The sequence below is a fragment of the Hyaena hyaena genome, unplaced genomic scaffold, assembly GCF_003009895.1.
Source record: "Hyaena hyaena isolate Hyena2069 unplaced genomic scaffold, ASM300989v1 scaffold_1320, whole genome shotgun sequence".
Classification (NCBI taxonomy): Eukaryota; Metazoa; Chordata; class Mammalia; order Carnivora; family Hyaenidae; genus Hyaena; species Hyaena hyaena.
Window position 1 is genome coordinate 14646 of NW_024081945.1, and position 11365 is coordinate 26010.

The 11365-nt window shown below is 34.6% G+C and overlaps 1 pseudogene; it reads left to right on the forward strand.

The window, feature by feature from the left end:
- Positions 1 to 646: 646 nt before the first annotated feature.
- On the forward strand, positions 647 to 1243 carry LOC120225040 (annotated as a pseudogene).
- The last annotated feature ends 10122 nt before the right edge of the window (positions 1244 to 11365 follow it).

An 11365-nucleotide genomic window follows, 5' to 3' on the forward strand; every position in this document is an offset into this window, starting at 1 on the left:
CAACATCAGCTTAACTATTAAAAATTGTGATTATGACTACTTGTTTAGCATTGTAGGGAAAACAAAATTCTCATACATTACTTTTGAAAATAGTGAATTTTAACAGCTTTATTGAAAGCAATGTGGTAATTACTTATTAAAGTCTAAAATACTTGTTAACATAAATGCCAATCACTCAAGAAGAAACCAATAATCAATAGCTCTATAATTATCAAATAAATTGAATTCATAGTTAAAACCCTCTTTTTAAGGAAAACATCACACCCACATGTAGTTTGTTTAAAAGGGCTATTGGTCTGTAATTTCATTTCTGGAAAGATATTACCAACAATATTTTGGTGTTAAAATAATGCTGGTCTGTTAAAATCAGTTGGGAACTATTTCTTCCTCTTCTATTTCTGAAAAAGTTGTATAGTATAGGTGTTATATTTTGACTACTTATGTAAATAAACAGTAAAGATTGTGTCATTAAAATTCATTTAAAATTTTGTTGATTGTTGTGCTCATTTTGTTCATGTGTTATTATTCATTGTTCAACAATGGTTAAATTTCTGGGAAAGATTACAAACTATGAAAGGGTCAAAATCATCATAACTTAAAAAGGAATTAAGGATGATTCCGAAAGAAACTAGAGTGCAGCGTGAACATGGGGAAGCAAAAGAAAGCAAGAAAGTATGCAACCATGAAGTGAATCCTTAGTCTCTGAGATCAGAGGTCTAAAGAGAAAGACAGATTGAAACCTAAAAAGAAAGAAAAGAAAGATCCCAGTGCACTCAAGGAAAGAGAAGTCCCCCAACATCCTTCCTGCTTATTCTTCCAATGTAACACACAGCTGGACCCGCCTTACCACATCCTGGTTGATACCAACTTTATCAACTTTTCCATTAAAGCCAAACTCGATTTAGTACAATCAATGATGGACTGTCTGTATGCCAAGTGTATCCCTTGTATAACTGACTGTGTAATGGCTGAAACTGAGAAATTGGGGCAAAAGTATCGAGTGGCTCTAAGGATTGCCAAGGACCCAAGATTTGAACGATTACCATGCACACACAAAGGAACCTATGCAGATGGCTGCTTAGTACAGAGAGTAACTCAGCACAAGTGTTACATTGTGGCCACAGTTGACCTGGACCTTTAACGAAGGATCCGGAAGATCCCTGGAGTTCCCATCATGTACATTTCTAACCATAGGTACAACATTGAGTGAATGCCAGATGATTATGGAGCCCCTCGGTTCTAATTCTAACACTCTAAAGAGAGAGGTCCTGTGCCTTCCTTTACCAACTTTTTCTGCTGCCAGTTCATAGAGCAATAAGCTGTAGCATGAATTATTCTCCTTACCCATTTGTTCTGTTATGAGCTGAGTATGGTTAAATACGCTCATTTTTTGATGTTGTTTTGAAATTGAAAAAAAAAAAAGGGCATTAAGACTCAAATGAGAGAAAGTGCATAAAAACAAAAAAGTCCTCTGGGAATAGCCATGGGCATTTAAAGGAAGCAAGAATGCCAACAATATTTGAACCTATCTTATTTTATTTTATTTATTTTATTATTTTATCTTATTTTATTTGAGAAAGAGAGAGCAGGGAGAGGGGCAGAGAGAGAGAGAGAGAGAGAAAATCTTAAACAAGCTCCACCCTCAGCCTGGAGCCCAACTTGGAGCTCCAATTCCAAGATCCTGGAATTATGACCTCAGCCCAAATAGTCAGACTCAACCAACTGTGCCAGACGTCCCCAAACCCTTTTTTAAAGAAAATAAACTTTTGGCTTAAAATATTTCACTCTAAATGAATTTTTCAGCTGTCAATAAATGCCACTGATATGCTGTAAATACCTTTTGCAATATAAATCTATTTTGTAGAAATGAAGTATAATTTACATCATATCAAATATGTCCATATGTGGGGAATCCATCAGCCTTCCCCATTGATCTCAGTGCACTTTCAGTGTCCCCTTAGGCTCTAGTTCAGCAGTAACAGTAATGGCTGCACGGGCTATAATACTGGCAAAGGAGTAGCCCCAGTCTTTTCTTTTCTTGTGTTTTTTTTGTTACTGGTTGACATCTTTGTTACTGGGATGGAGGTTGCTGCAGATCATGAGATCCTGAGATAGATCTGGAGCTTGATACTCTTCTTATAAACTGGAGGGGGCAGGTGTAGATGCTGCCTAGTTTTGTTTTGTTTTCTCACCTTTTGTAATTCCAGAGCCTTGGCCCTAGGACTTGAAGATATGGACTGCTTTCTTTGTGGTTAGCTGCTGCTACTCTTAAGGGGGGTGGGGGCAAGGGGGAATAAGTAGGCAGGAAACTGTGAAGGGTGCTATGGTAACCTAAAGAGCTCCAGGTGGTGCTGAGGGCAAATGCTGTTCTGTAGGTTGTTGTGATGGTGCTTCTTGGATAAATGGGCTCAGGGAAGACTCTTTCTTATGCTTTTCTGATAATGAAGGTAAATGTTTCCTGGTAACCAGAAAGTATCTTTGTGGGGAATGGGAGCGAACCTCTGTATTGCTGTGGTTCACAGTGATGCTTTGTTTAGGAGGTTGGGCAGAGGAGGTTCTTCTCTTTAGAGAATATCTCCTCTGTGTTCTAGAATGAGTGTCATCTTGGGGAGCGTGAGGACGGATGTGAGACAGAATATGGGGGAGAAGGGAGAGAAAGAGGAAGAAAAAATGAGGAAAAATTTGCCCTCTGATGTGGCAGTGGTGGCGACTTTTCCCTCTGCAGCAAGGGAAGTGTCTTTCTGGCCCTTTCATGGATAGGCACCCTGGGAAGGAGGATGTTCCCGTAGCCGGCCTGTCTATATAATTCACATGGGACCTCTTGAGTGGAGAGATGCTGAGAGAAAGAGCCAGAGTCATCTACAGACAGCTGGGTTTGTTGGCCATGTTTGCGTCTTCACCGTATCTGCTGCTGCTATATTTCTACTTTCTCTTTCTGGCTTTTTTTGTTGTTGTTGTTGTTTGTTTGTTTGTTTTTTGTTTTTGTTTCAGTAACTACTTTTCTAGTTTTGGGTGCTCGTAATGGACTTTTCTTTTCTCAGTGCCTTTAAGATTTATCATTTTACTTGAATTTCTCTCTGGAGAGACAGAACCACATCTTTTTCTTGTGCTGTTAGATTGTACAGTGGTGTGCGAAACGTTTTTGGAGGGGGAGTTGCTGAAGGTTACAGCTGGCACTGTCTTGTGGAAGATAACCTAGTTTTACCTGGAAGACTGGATATTCTTGTGGGGGTCACCTTGGTGGTGACCTAAAATGAGGACGGTATGCTGCTCGCAGACAAGGGTGCAGATAAGCATTTTTTTGTTTTATTGGAGATCCTTCCTGTTATGCCTTGCAGTTGATACCTGTTTGGTGGAGGAGATGCCTATCTGGTGGAGAAGACCCCTGTCTGGTGGAGGAGATACCTGCCTGGTGGAGGAGATGCCTATCTGGTGGAGTTTTTTGAGAAATGGCCTCATTCATGGGTTGTGCTGCCTACTGAGTGACTGTGAATCTTCCCTGGGATCTATGGTGTTGGCTCTATAGAGAATACAAAGGAGACTTAAAGGGCATTTGGGAGCTTGATTTGGAACATGGTCAAGTAAGTCGGCTTGTACTTTTCTATTTTGTAATTTCTTTACTATCTTCCCTCTTTCCCTCCAAGAAGGTTCTCTAGAATCTGATACAGATTCTGGTTTGGGAACTTCTCGGATACTAGTAGTAAAAGTGGTCTTTTGCACTGAAGATTCTTTCACTTTCACACAAGGTTTTGGGAGCTCTGGAGTTTTCTTCATTTCAGCGACTAGGGAAGGATTCCACCACCACCGCCACCCCCTCCCCAGGTTCTGTGTAGACGAGATGGCGAATGACTGCCCAGTCTTCATGACTGAGGAATTTCGCCTTCTAGGGGAAGGCGATCTGGATTAGGGTCGTCTTGGGCTTCCTGACCTCTCCGTTTTTCTGTTGTACTTTCTTTTTCTTACTTATCCCTTTAGGCTTTATCTTACTTTTTTATAGATGTCAAATTCTTATATAATCTGTCTCTATTTTATTTATTCTTCATTGAGTTCTAGGAAAGCAAGATGGAATCCAGTCATGTTTTTTTTTCCTGTTTATAACAGAGGCCCTACTTCATAAATTTTCTAGTTTTCCCTTTCCTTCCTTCTGTCCTTCCTTTCTTCCTTCTCTCCTCTCTGCTCCTCTCCATCCCTCCCTCCCTTTCTTTCTCTCTCTTTCTTTCACCTGGTAAGGTTGATGTGAATTATTTTGGAGTCTGGAGTTTCACTTCCAGCCAGTTAAGTATAAACTCAATCACAGTATTATTTTAAACACAAAGATTTCTGTTATATGTTTTGTTTTCTAGGGCTTTATAATATTCAAATTTACTTTGAACAAGGTTTCTCTGGAGGTCTGTCTTCTTGGCTTGCAGAGAGACACTGATTTTCTTTGTCCCTACATGAGTGGGCAAGCACACTCCCTCTGTCTCTTCTAATAAGGGCACCACTCCTATTGAATTAGGGTCCCATAGGATCTCATTTAACCTTAATTACTTCCTTAAAGACCCTATTCCAAATTCTTATTGGAGGATAGGCTTCAACCTATGAATTCAACCTAGGTAAGATGCAGTCCAGACAGAGGAGAACTGAGGGTAGGATATAGTTACAAATTAACTACATTTCAAATTAACAACTACACTGAAGCATGTGGGGCTGAAAAGAACTAACCTATGTGACTTTGGAAAACAGTATTTTGACTGGATAATATAAGACTAAACAAAAGAAAGTATGTAATACTATATTCTATAAATAATATTTGGTAATTTTTTTCACAGGTGTATATGTTACAATTCTAAAATTCTTTTATGGATATCCTAGTTTTAACAAATAAGTAAATATATTTAGTAAGTAAGTAGAACACAGCTTTTCACTGTTGGTGAAATAAGTTCTCTGGTATTACATGTAAGAACTAATTTATCTATATATCTATTGATTTATCTATCCATACAGTTATATTTCTTAGCTCTGTTTTTATTGAGAGACCCCAGAAATAATGATACTCTTGTAGCACATTTAGCAGTGAGCACTGATAATTGATCTCTAAATGCCATTTCTCCTTAAATAAATTATTGATTCTAGGGCTGTGGCAGAAAAATCAAGGTGAATCTGGAGAAACTTATAATGATAAAAAAGAGGGAAATGCTATATAGATATAGATAAAAGCATAGATATAAATGTAGGTGTAGATGTAGACATAGGCATAGATATATGTGCATGTAGAAAGAGTAGATGAGGCATTCAGAAAGAGCTTTCAGTGGTTAAAACTGGTAAAGTTAGAACAGGAAAATAATAATAATATCAAGTTGTAAGCTATAGAGTCAAATTAACATGAGTCCATATTATTATAGATAAATACATAAAATGGATTACATAAATTATTGGGAACGTGGCACAGTTCCCTCTTGGAGAAAATTACTAATGGACAATATAGAAGGAATGAGGAAGATAGAAAATCAGCATTAGAACACTACAGTAATAGTTGAAGAAGGCAAGATTCACAATAACTACTAAAATTTGTGGTCAAAACTTTGAAGAGACATAGATACTTATATATTCTTAAAGAATCTCAAGATATTTCTGAGTCGTAAAGGGAAAAATAATAACTTTACCACAGAATAACTTCAAACACAACTTTAATGAAATGATCAAGGTTAGTATAAGATTTACTGACAAGGGCAATTCTGTATGTTATTCTTGAAAAAAACAAAAAAACAAAAAACCAAACCATATAACCAAATCTAATCATGAGAAATTTCAGTCAAATGCTGACTGAAGGCCAGTCCAGACAATATCTGACCAGTATCCTTCAAAAGCGTCCAGGTCATGAAAGACAAGCCTGGGGTACTGTCAGAGATTAGAGGAAACCAAGAAGACATTTGGCTAAATGTAGTTTTGAATCCTGAGTTGGGCTGGAGCAGAGAAAGAATATTAGTGCAAAACTGATGAAATCTAAATGAAATTTCTTTTTACTTTTTATTTTTGAGAGAGACAGTATGTGGATGGAGGTAGGGGCAAAGAGAAGGGGAGACACAGAATCTGAAATAGGCTCCAGGCTCTGAGCTGTCAATATAGAGTCCAATGCGGGGCTGAAGCTCAGGAACCCTGAGATCATGACATGAGCCAAAGTCAGGTGTTCAGCCACTCAGGCACTTCTGATGAAATCTAAATAAAATATGTAGTTTCATTATTAGCATGGTGCTAATATTAATTTCTTAGTTTTAATAATCATACCATGATTTTTTCAAAGTGTTAATATTAGAGGAAGCTGGGTGAAAGGTACAGAGGAAGTATCTATTATTTTGCATCTTTTCTATACATACAAAATTATTTCAGTAAAAAAAAGGACATGAGAATTATAAATTTAAGTCTAATTTTCAGCTTTGGAATTTACTTATAATTTCAACATTATTTCCATTGTGATGTTTTCTTGCTTATAGTGCCACCTTAGTTTATGTGTAAATATATGATAACCAAAATTGTTCACATATAAGTTTTCAGTTAACAGTTATTATATTTTTAGATTATACTATCATTTCCTCCTAAAGTTCTCAAGGTTCTAAGATAAATTTCATTCAAAACTAAAATTCTGCTTATGAAAATCTTTTCAGAAAAAAATATTAAGATCTGAGAAATCACAACACTATTGATTAGGGGAGAAGGGATTATTGTGTTAGATAACTTTTTCCACTTCTTTTCAAATATGGGAAAGAAAAGGAAATTTAAGCCTTGGTGACATGACTTGTGGACCTTGTTAGCAATGCATGCTGCAGAAGAGGTAATAAGAGTAACTTTTTAATTGGCATCTTTTCCCCAAGAAGTCATTATGCATCCACCATAGCATGTGTTATTTCAATATGACAGTAATTAAATCACTTCTACCACGGCATGGAAGGGAGTTAGTTTAACACATTGATGAATACCTATGTTTTATAATTCTAGAGAATGTTACCTGAAGTTTCTTTTCAATAGGTGATATTAATACACATTAATTTGATATATTACCTACTTCCCCCTGGCTCATATATTAAAAAAAAAAATGTGTAGCTGTTCTGTCCTAATTAAAAATGCAACAATACTTGTTCTTTCTCAAACAGCGTCTGACTTACCAAACGAAAGATGACTTATACTTTTCTTATTGGCATTGTGATGGTAGTAGTGGTAGTAGTTCTGACAATCAAAAATATAGAGTACTTAATTAGAGATAACGTACATTCTACTCAACTTTATCAAGTGATGTGATTAAGAAACAGTTTTAGAGAATTATAATGTATTCCTCTTCTAACCCAAGATGTCAATATTCAAATCAGAATAGGTTCAATTACCATTTCATCTAATGTTTAATATACTTACAGGGGCATTTTAAAAAACCACTTATATTAATCAGATATGAAGATAACTAGGAAAGAAATGGCTGCATAGATGTATTGCTTTGATTAATATAATGTAATTAAGTGAAGGTAAATGAGATTTTTCTGCTGAATATTAGTAACAAGAGCAAAGTAAATTTAAAGAAGCAAATTAATGCTGTTAGCATCTCCTCAGCATATAGTAAAAAAAAACACAATTTGCAGAATTATAGGCAAGGATCCATACTGGTTGTATTCATTTTTAATTTTTCCTTCAATAACCAAGCCAAAATATAGTAAATTTATTAAGCCATCTTTAGATTACAAACAGATTTGGTTTTTGAAATTTTCAGATAAATGGTATTCATAACATATTATTACTGTAATTATTATGGAAAGATAATCTAGAACCTGCTATTTTTTGGTTAACTCAAATAAAATAATACAGTGAGACATCAGACCCACATGGACAAACTTTCTAAAATTGTTGATAAAATTATTCAAACTTCTGTGGACTAAAGGAAAACTAATCCTACACAAGTCCTAAATCTTTTAAAAATATTATAGAAGAATTATATCTTTTAGATAATTAGAATAGGCTTAATATACAAACCCTACCAAGCTTACGATAGGTCTTCACATTAGGAAGTATTTCTAAATACCCAAATAAAAAATTAGGGTGTCTGAGTGGCTCAGTTGGTTAACCATCCAAGCTCTTGATTTCTGCTCAGGTCATGATTTCATCATTTGTGAGATAGAGCATTGCCCTCGGCTTTGCACTGACAGCAAGGAGCCTGCTTGGGATTCTCTTTCTCCCTCTCTCTTTCTGCCCCCTACCCAGCTCATGTGCTCTCTCTCTCTCTCTCTCAATCTCAAAATAAATAAACATTAAAACATACCTATATTAAAAGTAAGTTAAGCTTATGATCAACATTTTTTAAAATTTTAATAAAGCTAACATTAATAACACTAAAGGACAAATTTTAGAAGAAAGAAATCACAAATTTTACATAATGCTGTTTTCTCTTATCAGAAAAACACATATTGTGTTAAACTTTGAAATAGTGTTTGAGTGGTGAATTGATAAAGGTGCTCTGTGACTTGGCTTCTCAAGGTGAAGTTCAAGGACCTGCAGCAACAGCATCACATAGGAGCTAGTTAGAAACACAGACTCTTGGGCCCTGCCTCAGACCTCTTACATTACAAATTGCATTGTAAGTTTGGCAAAGAAGTTAGTAAGAAATTGGCTAAGGATTGGAAGCAGAATTATTTTTAAAAAGTACTGATGCTTTTTTAACTCCAGGAATTCTGATTTAGTAGGCATGCAAGTGCAAGTTAGACATGGGATTTTTAAAAGCACCCAGGTGATTCTAAAAAGCAGCAATATTTGAGAAACATTGTTCTAAGATACATAATCACCAATAGGTAACATTTTGGCAACAGGGACCCACCCAACCAAAGTCAATTACATTGATAGTTTTTATTTGTTAAAGAGGAATTAACTCATTTCAGGGTTTCCTTTAAAAAATATGTTGTTGGAAAAAATGTGTTGAAAAGTGCATAATTCAAAGGATTATAATTTAGATAATAGACTTATTCCTGAAGTTTTCTCTTTAAAGGGATTCTGAATACATTTGTAATTGAAAATCCATTTTAATTACTATGATTGGTGTCTTTAATTTTACAGTTTTTAAAATTAATCATACTATAAACACCTTTGTCTTTAATCCAATTTCAAAATATAAGTTCTTTTTTGAAATTAAAATATAACCCTTATTTATTTTTATTATGCAAATACTTGCTAACGCTGGAGTTAGTAGTTATTTCCAGAAGTGATATAACAAATTTCTGAGAAGGTAATATATTATTCTTCATTACCTTACACAGTGCACTTAAGTTTTTGTCCCAGTGAAAAGTGAATATTTTAGTCTGTACTAGGCATTTTTTAATAAAGCTATATTTGTCTGAAATATTATGCCCTTAGGGCACAGATGTCACTCTTGAGCCCGTTTTATGGAGTCTGGGTAGTACCAATTTATAAATAACTATTTAGTAAATACTGATGGTGATGATTACTGTTGAGTACTTTCCTTGAGCCAATATAAGAATGCTCTATGTGTACTAATATAGTTTTTATTTCAGTTGAACTATCTGAAGTTAAAAATTCCATATGGTACTTTAAATTCACCCCGATGACCCTTCCAATAAATATAGAAATGGTATATCTCTCTGTTTTTAGTTTAATAAGAACCATGTAGCAATAACTCTTTTTATTTAATTTTCCTTTACTGTAACTTTTAACTTATACTTGTCCTTGTATGGAGTATGTATTTTTTAGAGTTTGTGGTATTGAGAAGGTTGGTTAATAAGGGGGAAAGAGATAGTAAATGTATACAAGGAAAGGATATATTTAATTACCTATAACTAGCTAATTAACATCTTAATTAAAAGGTCTAAATATACCAATTTAATTAATTATTACATTATATCAACTTATATTATCAAGTTTATATAAATTATTTTATTATCTTTGATGTCATTCTCTTAACCATTCACATTCTGATTGCCATATAATTATCAATATAGTTTTAAAATATTTCTTTTTTTTGGATTTTATTTTTAATAATCACTATACCAAACATGTGGCTCGAACTTACAACTCAGAGATCAAGAGTTGTGTGCCCCAAAACTGAGTTAGGAACCCCTATTTTAAAGTATTTTAAAAGTTTAAATATGCATGAAACTTTACAAAGAGAATTATTTATTCTTGAGTCTTCACTCTTTTAAGGGAGAGCAAAAGTTATCTTCACAATCCAATCCTCACTATTAGGTTTAGAGTCCTGTTACCTAGAGTAATGTCATTCAGTTTTGAGTGGGTACTAATTATTCAGTCAACCCAAACTGACTGGATATTACTCTAGGTATCAGGATTTCTACACCTTTACAATAAACACATTTGCAAATCTTGAGTTTTAGATCCTGACTAATACAGATAATTGTGATCAAAACTGTGGAGGGAACTTTAACGTTTTTCAATAAAAGAAGATATCTTAGAAATTAAACCTTAATATTTTATGATACATATAATTTTGCCTTTGTCCCATTTAAAAAATAAAATTAATGTAATAAATAATGTTTATTATATTGCAGTAGATTTCCTACATGCATTATTGCCATTTTTCAATAGAGGTAAACAATAAAACCAACATCCTTCTCTGCAAAAAACTACTCAAAAAGCACTCAATGAAGGAGAAATCATATCAAGAAACATGAAACTGGAAGTATAATAAAATAGCATACAATATTTATACCAAAGGTGAATTTCAAGAATATGGGGCACCTGGATGGCTCAGTTGGTTAAGCGTCCGACTTCAGCTCAGGTAATGATCACATGGTTCATAGGTTCGGGCCCCGCGTCTGGCTCTGTGCTGACTGCCAGCTCAGAGCCTGCAGCCTGTTTCAGATTCTGTATCTCTCTCTCTTTTTGACCCTCCCCTGCTCACACTGTCTCGCTCTCTCTCAGAAATAAATCAAACTTTAAAACAATTTTAAGAAAAATTTCAAGAATACAGAATATGATTGTAAGCATTTACTTAGAAATTTGAGTTTATTTTGCAACTAAAATACCAATAGCGTTAGTTGTAGAGATAATCATTGTAAGTTTGTTTCTATTACTAGGAATTTAATATAATCACCTCATCCATTTCTTAAGACTGTTGTGCGTTAATTAAGCACTATAAAGCATCTTGCAAATAAAATGTTACATACATACCTAATAAGGCTAATAATGTTTATAATGATACCAGCTGTTAGTCCAACAGATATACATAATTAATGGCAGTTGAAGTTTACCTACAGCTTTTCCATCTGCTTCATTAGAATACAATTTCTAAAATTAAAAATGCTACTTTTACTTTAGAAGGCAAGGTTTTTCTCCACACCCATCCTAAAATATGTGTCGGTTTTTTTATGCAGCCTAAAAT